Below are 11,411 nucleotides of genomic sequence, written 5' to 3' on the forward strand. Positions count from 1 at the left end.
GAAAACCACTTATTCCTGTAGTATTTTTTTACATTCTTTATAGATTCTTATTGAAAACTAACATCAAAATTAAGAAATGCACGTTGACTTAATAAAAAAATATGTTAGGAATTCATAAAAAATTTCAAAATTTGACATCACACCTCCTAAATTTCGAAAACCACTTATTCCTGTAGTATTTTTTTACATTCTTTATAGATTCTTATTGAAAACTAACATCAAAATTAAGAAATATACGTTGACTTAATAAAAAAATATATTAGGAATTCATAAATTTCCAAAATTTGATATCACACCTCCTAAATTTCGAAAACCAATTATTTAATTCTTGAGTATTTTTTTACATTCTTTATAGATTCTTATTTAAAACTAGAATCAAAATTAAAAAATGTACGTTGACTTAATAAAAAAATATATTAGGAATTCATAATAAATTTTCAAAATTTGACATCACACCTCCTAAATTTAGAAAACCAATTATTCCTGTAGTATTTTTTTTTACATTCTTTATAGATTCTTATTGAAAACTAACATCAAAATTAAGAAATGCACGTTGATTTAATAAAAAAATATATTAGGAATTCATAATAAATTTCCAAAATTTGACATCACACCTCCTAAATTTCGAAAACCAATTATTTAATTCTTGTAGTATTTTTTTACATTCTTTATAGATTCTTATTGAAAACTAGGATCAAAATTAATAAATGCAAGTTGACTTAATAAAAAAATATATAAGGAATTCATAATAAATTTTCAACATCACACCCCCTAAATTTCAAACATCAATTATTTGATTCCTACAATAGATTTCTTATTTTATATAAATTGATACAATAAATTGAATTGAATTTCTCCAAAATCCTCGTTGTCTCCACCGAAAAGCAAAAGAAAAACTAATTTGGCGCAAATTGGATCACATTGTTATATAATTCAAAGGATGACACAAAATTCGTACAAAATACAACAAAAAAAAAACGCAATATTCAGGATGAGAGAGGAAGAGCAATTTTTTTCCCCCAGTTATTTTTTAATCCATTAGGCTGAAATAATGGGGTAAAACGAAATATGTAACAGCAGATGCGAAATAAAAGGCAGCGACGAAACAAACAGAAACCCTTTTCGCGTGTGTTTTGCGCCACGTAATTTCATATAATGTTGTGCTTTTATTGCGCAACTATAAACATTTTTCATGGATGGAATTGGGAACGTCTGTTTATTTTTTGTTCCGTGAAAAAACGCGAGGATGATCTGCGCTTTTTTTTATGTTTCACCCGCAAATCCCAATTTATACGATCAATCCGATATAAATTACTTTAGGTTTACACGTGATTCCTACACACACACAAAAAATACAATAAATTCACATCTGGATTTATTGTAGATTTTTTTTCCTGTAAACTGGAAATACTCGAAATACGTTATTTTTACAATAATTTGTTTGCTTATTTTCACTTCAAACATTTTTGTTGTTACGAAAATTTGTAAAGTATTTCTTCAATAAAAATGTAATAGATTTTGTGTAGAAAATTATGAAACATATTTACTGGGAGTATTAAAGGACAAAACTCTTTTTTAATGTTGTAAAAAAGCTAATGTTGTTTTGGAAAGGGCATGTTTTAATTAAACAAAATTCCAATTAGGAAAACACATCCGCTCGAAATTGCAGCGTATAATAAACAAAATCGCGTAATAAAAAGAAAAACGAAACAATTTTTGACTACAAAAATAAATAAAATTGCGAGTGAATTCTCGTTCGAGAACAAATTTAAAGGATTTGCTGCGATCCGAAGTTAAATCCTGAATCGTCGGAAAACAGGAAATTGTTTCTCCATTAAAGGAAAACGAAGAAAACAATGTGGAAAAGAGGCAAAGTCGACAAAGTGGAGAAGAAACGTGAAAAGGAGCTACAATTTCTGCAAATGAAAAGCCATCCGCTGTGCTTCTGCGATTTTACGTCTTCCCGTAATGAAACAAATAACGATTCCCTGAAGGCGCCTCCTTTTAACGATTCCGCCACCCATTTTCGTCCCCTCTTTCATCTCTTCATGCGTGCATACACCTATATTCGATTTTCCGGTTCCGTTGCCTTTTTCGCCCCCAGTTGTAGTTGTTGCTTCCATCAAGCCACTTACATCAGTGGGAAATTCAAGAAGAAAGCATATCTCAGATCTGAACGGCGGATTTTCAGTATTTCAAAGGACGAACGGATATTTATTACTAAGGGTTGAAAGCTTTCTACCTAATGTAGAATATTAGATATAAAAAAAAGATATATTTGAATGATGTATCTAAATCGAACTTCCAGTTTATTTCATTGAATAAGAAATTACGTATTTTCTTATAAAATGTTTGTAACAAGTAAAATTTCAGTTTTTATGAAATTTTTTACTAAAATTAAGAGGTAAAACTGTAAATTTAATATTTAGTTCTAATAGTCTTATTTACAAAATAAATTTTATATCTTTCTTCATAAGTTCACAAAAAATCTAGTTATTGTACTAAAATTTCTATAAATTCAAATAATTACGTTTGAAATTTTCTACTTTAAGTAAATTTTTCATTATAAGTTCACAAAAACCTAGGTTTTTTGTACTAAAATGTATATAAATTAACAATAATTACTTGTTAAATTTACAATTTATAAGTAAAACTTGTAAAGTAATAAACTTTCATATTAAAAATTATAAAAAAAAAACTTCAAAAATTCTAAATTTTTAATTCAATTCTCTAAATAAATTAAACCCTAATTATATTTTTAATAAACCCCTTTTTTTAATAAACTCTCAGCTTAATTGATTATTTCTACGAATTCCTCTTTACATTTTTCTTCTACTTTTTTCTTATTTAGAATCTTTTGTGCAGAACTTGGAGTGAAATTTGCATAGAGATGAAATCTCGTCGCCGTCTTCCGCGTTCGTTCACTCCACGCTTAATCCAAAATTAAATCCATCCAGTTTTGTTCTCTCTTTCTCTCTATCTCTTTTAGTTCCTCCGTTTTTTCTTTCTATTTATTTCTTCACTCCATTTTCAATTCATATTTTCCCAAGCTTATTTTAGTTTCCACGCGAACCGATTTCCAGAAAGTACAACTTTTCACCATTTCCATTATACAAGAATGAATTAAATGTTTTCAATTTTTAACCCAATTATTTTTATATAAATTTTCACTTTAAAGTCAAAGCTATAGAATATTATTAATGTTATTTAAAATATTCAAATTAAACAATTTAGTCCATGTTTATGTTTTTTTTTTTCAATTTAGAAAAAAAAAATCGTAAAAAATATATTTTTACAATTATATTTTTTTAATTTATAAATTTTCTAATTAAATTATTAAAACTTTTATGATTACATACAAAAGTCTCATCATTTGCGCATCTTTTGATATAACTTTTGTTATGTAATGATAAAAAATGACTATTTTACAAATTCAATTTTGACTAGTCCAATTTTTGATTTTTCGCTTTAACTGAAAAACTACTATTTATTTTTTTTAATTACATTAGAAAAGGTCTTCAATTGCGCATCTTCTCGTATAATTTCTGTTACGAAACGTCAATTAATAACTTTACAAATTAGAAATAAACTAAATCATATTGTAGACAAATTTGTTCAAATAAATAATACCAATAAAAATAAAGAGCTGTAATAAATAGCTGTTCAAGATAGGCAACTTAACTAAGTTTTATGGTGGAACAGTTGAGGATCGGATAATTGTGTGTACGTGAGAGTTCAGCAGATGAAAATAAGGTGAAGAGGAGAGGAAAGGAAATGGAAATATCGTGCGTATTTTCCTCCGTTCGTTGAATCTTTAATGGTCCGTGATTTATTAATAGAAAATCAAATGCACGTTCTGCTACAGTTTCCCATCGCGTGAAAAATTCATTTCCAAAACTGGTTTTTCCACGAATCTCAGAAGCTTAGTTAAACTCTATTTGCATGAAAGAAAGAAAGAAAAAACGATTTACAATTTCAAGAAGAACAAAATTTTACATTGAGAAACAAAATGTATTTCAAACAAGAACAAGAAACAAAATATAATTCAAAGCACACCAAGAAACGAATTATAATGCAAAGAAGAAAAAGTAACGAATACAAGAATAATATAAAAAGAAAAAGGATCTTCTCATGGGAAATCTGAAATTAATTCGTTTACATTTCGTTTTGCTATAAGCAATTTATTCTTCAAGGCAAAAGAAAAAAAGACCACCAAGACACCTCTCTTTGCGTTCTCATCTCCTATACCAAATATAGACTCCTTATATTGAAATCCCGATCATCAAATTGTCGATATTCGAAATCCTAACAGCGACATACTGTCGGAATTATGGTTGTCGGGATTTTGTTACTGTTGGGATTATTGTTGTCGGGATTTTGATGCTGTCGTGATTATGGTTGTCGGGATTTCGAATGTTGGGATTTCGATTGCCACCGACCAAAAAGAGGAAGAGAAGTAACAGATTAAAGGCCACCGAGGGTGTAATCTCTCGCTTCTGCTCGGTTACATCGTTTTCGCAATATTTCCTAAAGATATTTTTGTCCCGTATCTTGTTTTATCATTATTCTCTCTCCACTGTCGCCAGTTGCAAAATCTATGATGATTATATCGTTTCACAAACGATACTGACTGGATTATGTTTGTCGGGAATTTGATACTGTCGGGATTATGGTTGTCGGGATTTTATTACTGTCGTGATTATGGTTGTCGGGATTTCGATTGCCACCGACCAAAAAGAGGAAGAGAAGAAGCAGATTAAAGGCCACCGAGGGTGTAATCTCTCGCTTCTGCTCGGTTACATCGTTTTCGCAATATATCCTAAAGACATTTTTGTCCCGTATCTTGTTTTATCCTTATGCAAAATCTATAATGGTTTTATCGTTTCACTTGCATGATAATAGCGTTTTTATGAAATGGAAACAGAATCCCTTTGCGTCAAATATCCAGTACTTTAGTGCAAGCATAAGTTTTGTATGAAAGTTAATAGTTTAAAGGTAATTAAACCATCATTAATTATGAAGTATTAACAGGAAATTGATGGATTTAAAGACACAAAAGTTTCTATTGTGTATTGTGTATCGACACCTCAAGTTTTGTATAAATTGAAAGGGTAAATTTAATAGAAGATAATGATTTATAATGTAAATTAAAAACAGTGTCATAAAAGAACCGTTACTATTTAGTTTATTAATAACTTTTTAACTAAACGACTCAAGTCAATTGTTTAAACTAAACTTGAATCACGTAAGTTTATAAATATAAATTATTCATTGACAATTTATCGAAGATCCAAAAAAAACGTAGTTTTAAATCAAAAATTTTAGTTTTCTCTACAGTTTACTCTGAAATTATATATTCAATTGTAAAGAAAAGTAGGAAAACAAAAAAAATTTAATATTAAAATTATTCATTGCCATTAGACAAAAATGTAATGAAATGAAAATATTGGAAGTGTTAACGTATTCGTATTATAGATTTTTCACTGCTATTTCTTTTCATATCTTTTCAAACATTTTTATCGCGAAAGATAACGAAATTTAATAGATTTTGTATGGAAATGGATTATTTATGTAAATAAGATTAATTTAATTAAACGCAAACCAAATATATCGAGTATCGTCATTTGCAATATACAGAGAAACATTGCTGAAAACGTTCAAATTTTCATACATTAAAATTTATGTTTACATCAAAAAAACAATTATTGAAAAATGCTTCATTTTTATATATAGATAAATAAAAGTGAATGTATGTAAAAAATCTATTTAATGACTAATTTAAACTATGTACTTTTCACTTTTACTTCAGTTTCTAAGGTAAAAATCATATGAAATTACATGAAGAAAAAAATACAGAAAACTTGAAATATTCTAAGTCATAAAAAATAATAAAATTATAGATTCTCTATGAGTTAAAAAATAAGTAAATGATTTTAGTAGATTTAATGAATTTGAAACTTTATACTTTTTAATTTTACATCTATTTTTTAAAGTAAAATCATATGAAATATTTGAAGAGAAACAGACAAAAAAAAAAATGTAAAAATTATAGAATTTTCTGCGATAATTCAAAGTTCATAACATAATAAAATTATAGATTTTTATAAGTTAAAAAAAGCAGTAAAAAAAAGCTATTAGTTGTGAATGTCACTTTTTATATAAAACTTATAAGAAAGTAGAAAAAAAAGTAGAGGTTAAATATATGATTAAATGGTATTAAGCCATAGTATAGATATGAAATATGAGCTGAGGGACTTTTATTGACGGCATCAATTCATATTTCCCAGATTATCAAATAATATATTTCACATAAATAAATATTAGTGACATGCTTCGTTTTCTTTCCCCTAAAAAACTTCTTTCACAGAACTTTCCTGTAAACAGATTTGTCGCTGTCTACCCTTGTTTAATCATTTATTAATGCGGGTAGTTTTGTATTCATGTTATGTCTGGATTCTCCTGTAATTTCTATTTTCAATTTGAAGGATTTAAGAAATCAATATTAAAAGTATATTTTATAAGATGTAATCAGAATTGTATAAAAGAAAAATGTTGTTATTTTTGTATAAAAAAACTAATAGTCAAAACCTTTTTTGAAAGTTGGATTTTTTTTGGGTAATTTAGTATAAAATTACTTAACAATTTCTTGATTTCTTTTTAAATATAAGCTAACATTTTTTTTTTAATAATTAGCGACAGATTTAACAAACATTGAGTAACAAATGATGATTGTTATTGCTGTGTGAATTAAGGGTGTTTTTTAGGGACAAAAGTGCAAAAAAAAAGGCGAAAAGCTTGACCTAACGTGACTATTAATGTGATTACATCTGAATGGGAATCGGTTGTCGTGATCGCGTGACAACCACTCGCACGAAACCCCCCACAGCCCGAACATAACCGATTTAGACCGTATCTATAAAACGATCATTCACGAAATTAATCGAAACCGAACGCAAACAAAACTATATATAATTAGCCCTCGAGTGCCGCTTAATTACACAACTTGATCACCGCTCTTTCTACGTCTTTTTCTTCCTCCTTCTTCCACCCTCAAGCAATAGATTTACTTAATTACTTATCAGGGCGGAAGAGGTTCGTTAATGCCCTTCGAAAATAATACTCAATTAAAATCACGTGCCAAGGGAAAACTTATATATATATTTATATACTCTATATACAAGCTGAAGGGTGAAAGGTTGAGTTTGCAAGGAGAAGAAAAATAGGGGTGAGACGCAAACAACCGACGTGCAACGCAATTTTCAACGTAATTGCACATCCTTGGGATTAATTAGGCCTAATTCTCGATTATTTTTAGATTTATAATCGAAATAATAGGAAAATTGAGTTAATTTTGATTCGGGTTGCGATTTTGGTTAATTCACGTTCATTCGATTAACTTATTACAATTTTGTTTTCTTGTTGTATTTTTAGATCGTCTCAATTACTCCTCGCGCAGCAATTTAATAAACTACGTAAACTACTTAATCAAAGCAAAGTGAATCTAAATATTTGAAAACCTTGAGCACTTAATCATATATTCAACGTTGCTGTTTCACAAAGATTTTCACAATTTTTAACGAAATTATGTAATTTCACAACAAATTAACAACTCACATTTATTAATTTATAGAAAAATTCTTGCTGAAAAATGACAAAAGTTTAATTTGGTTTTTCTAGAGTAAAATTGTAATTAAAAGTTTTGATTCAATCCTATTAATAATAAAGTGCATTTGATTTTCGTAATTAATTAATTAATAATTCAATTATTTTTTACGAAATTACTTAAAAAAAACATTTTGGTTTGTTTCATCATGAAATTTTTATTGAATTAAGTTTACTTTCATAAATAATTTTGAAAAATATTAATGTTCATAAATATTTCAGGTATAAATTTACAAAATATTTAATAATTGAATTATTTTTTATTTTTATAAATAATTACAGAAATTAAATCATCAACTAAATGAATGAAATAACAAAAACAAAACTTTCTAAGTGATTATTTACGTTTTTTTCTCTTCTTAAAAATAGATCGCGTATTTTTTCGAACGATATAGTTTTAGTTAACTCCCATAACTATCAAGAATTCATTATCAAGAAAGTTTTAAAAACAAGTTTACAAGATATTTCCGGATTTTGCGATAACCTTGTTCTCTCTCCTTCGGCTCCACTTTTAAACGCCAATAAACGAGCTTAGATCAACAGATTTCATATCAAAACCCCCAATAACTAATAATAATAAGTAAAACATTTATCTTCATTATTTTGTAAAACAAATGTAGAAAATGTTTACATAATTTTTTATGTGCATTTTTCATTAAATCAAGAAAATATGAACATTTTATGGAAACTAAGTCAATCATATTTTTTGTAACCTTATGAAAATATGAAAAAAATTGAAGTAATTTAATACAAATTTTGCCATTTTTTTTCATTATATTTAGAACATATAAAAATTCTATTGAAACTATAAATTTCATTAAAGAAACACAATAATTCAAATGATTTATCAAATGTTTTTTTTAATACAAAAATTTGTATATTATTTACACAATTCTGTACAATTATCTACTAATTATTAAACAATTGTTACTCTTGAAACACAAAAAATCAAACGATTTGAAAAAAAAAATCTTTTTTTATGAAAATTCAATGGCAAATAAGTCAATTATCTATTGCAAATAATTACATGAATTGCATTAAAGAAACACGAAAAATCAAACGATTTGAAAAAAATCTTTATAATACGTAAGAAATTAATTTTTAGGAAATAATAATTTATCATGTGTAATTTTTGATTAAATCATGAAAATATGAACATTTTATGGAAACTAAATCAATCAATTTTTTTTTGTATCATTACCTTCTGCAAAAAAAAATCATTGAAAAAACACAATTCAAGTGTATTTAGAAAAAAAAATACAAATTTTATATATTTTATATATAAGAACTGATGTAAATAATAACATAAATTGCATTAAAGAAACACAACAAAAATCAAATGATTTGAAAAATCTTTATAATAATGCGTAAGAAATACGTAATGTTTTGTACAAAATAATTTTTACGAAATAATCATTTTTCATGTGTATTTTTAATGAAATATTAAAAATATTAACATTTTATGGAAACTAAGCCAATCTAATTTTTTGTATCATTGACTTCTGCAAAAAAAATCATTATAAAAATACAATTCAAGTGTATTTAGAGAAAAAAAAAGATACAAATTTGTATATTTTTCATATGCATTTTTCATTCTATCAAGAAGATTGAAAAGTAAGTCATTCATTAACTGATGCAAACAATAATATAAATTGCATTAAAGAAACACAGAAATTAAATGATTTGAAAAATCTTTATAATAATACGTGAGAAATGTACGTAATGTAAATAAAATGTAAATAATAATTTTTCATGTGCAATTTTTGATTAAATCATGAAAATATGAACATTTTACGGAGACTAAGTCAATCAAATTTTTTATATCATTAACTTCTGCAAAAAAAAAATCATAATAACAATACAAATCAAGTGTATTTAGAAAAAAAAATACAAATTTTATATTTCTTTCATATGCATTTTTGCATCAAAAAAATATGAAAACTCTATAGAAACTAAGACAATCATATGTTCCTTCATTAAATAATGCTAACAATTACATAAATTGTATCAAAGAAACACAAAAGAATCAAACAATTTGAAAAAAAAAATTGTACATTTTTTATAAGCATTTTTCATTCTTTCAAGAACATATGAAAATTCTATGGAAACTAATCAATCATATGTTTCTTCATTAATTGATGCAAAAAATAACATAAATTGCATTAAAGAAACACAAAAAATGAAATGATTTGAAAAAAATACAATCTTTGTATATTTTTTGTAATATTCTGTAGAATTATCTTCTAATTATTAAACAATTATTATAATTGTTACTTTCAAATTTTTCATTTCTAAATAAAAATATGGAAATTAAAATCTAAAGTTATTTAAACAAAAAAATATCTAGAAAAAATATCAAATTTCTTATACTTCTCAACAAACAATTCTATAAATTTTCATATAATTAAAGTAGTAATGATATCTATATGTAAATAGTTATTATTTGGTGATTTTCATTCAATTTTTTAGATGAAAATATGAAAAATTGTAATCAACGTAAATGAAATGTCGTATCGAAACGAAAAATCACAAATTCCAATCACCGCGATATATCAATTCGACGATATTCAATGAGAGATTCCCAGTCGAGAAATTCAATTTACTTTCAGAAGTCGAATGGCAGGAGGGAAGAGGTGGAGGAAAAGGATCTGACCTTTCCCCGATTCCAAACCTAAAATCCCGGTTCGTCCACACTTGACTGACTGCAAAATCCTAACACGATCAATATTTTGACTGAAGCCACGAAACTTAACGTATCATAAACGATATGTGCCAATTATAATAGAGAATTGAAATTGAAAAAGAAAAAGGATTTACATTGAAGATTCGATTTAAAAAAAAATATTCGAAAATCCGTGTGTATGTTTGTTTGTGTATAAATGCAGAGGAAGGTTGATGGTGTCCATTGTTGTCCAATGACGCAAACGTCCGTTTAATGGTGCTCGGACACCAACACCGAGTTCGCGTGAATGGCCTAGGTCAGAGCCTCGACCGAATTCCCGATCCACAAAACTCCAGCTTTTTTCCCATATCAACTTATTTTTTTTATTCTATTCATCCACTTTTTTCGCTAATATTCCTTAGTTTCATGAACCGAATTCAATTTTGAGCGAAAAGTAATACAAAATATTCCAGACTAAAAAAATAAGAGTATGAGAAAACATGTTGGAAAATAAATCCAATCTACTTAATAATGATGACAACAACAAGAACTACTAGCCGCAATTGGTTATCGATCTGTGTCTTATTAGTATAAAGTTTATGTTGAGAGCCTTCGCCGGCGTTTCTTCAAGGTTGCCGCAATCCAATTTAAACCGTGATTTTATCAACGCGAAGAACGAACGAAAAAAAAACTAATAATAATTATTTGTAGCTTGAGGTGGGTTTAAATCTGCTTTTTGGGGTGAAGTCCTGAATAATCTATTAATATTTGTGTGTTTCTATTACAAAAAGTTAAGAACATTAGAAAACAGAAACGTTTTTTTTAATGAAAGAGAAAAAGAAGAAATATTCTTATAAAATGTTACATTTTTTGCATCAAATGAAAATTTCATAATTTCTATAAATCAATCAATTCTATTAATATTTGTGTATTTTTATTACAAAAACTTATGAATATTAGAAAACAGAAACGATTTTTAATGAAAGAAAACAGAAGAAATATTCTTATAAAATGTAAAAAATTCCTGCATTAAAATTATTAAATGAAAATTTCTTAATTTCTATAAATAAACTTGAATATTCTATTA

The sequence above is a fragment of the Nicrophorus vespilloides genome, unplaced genomic scaffold (assembly GCF_001412225.1).
Source record: "Nicrophorus vespilloides isolate i.1.1-1 unplaced genomic scaffold, Nicve_v1.0, whole genome shotgun sequence".
Classification (NCBI taxonomy): Eukaryota; Metazoa; Arthropoda; class Insecta; order Coleoptera; family Silphidae; genus Nicrophorus; species Nicrophorus vespilloides.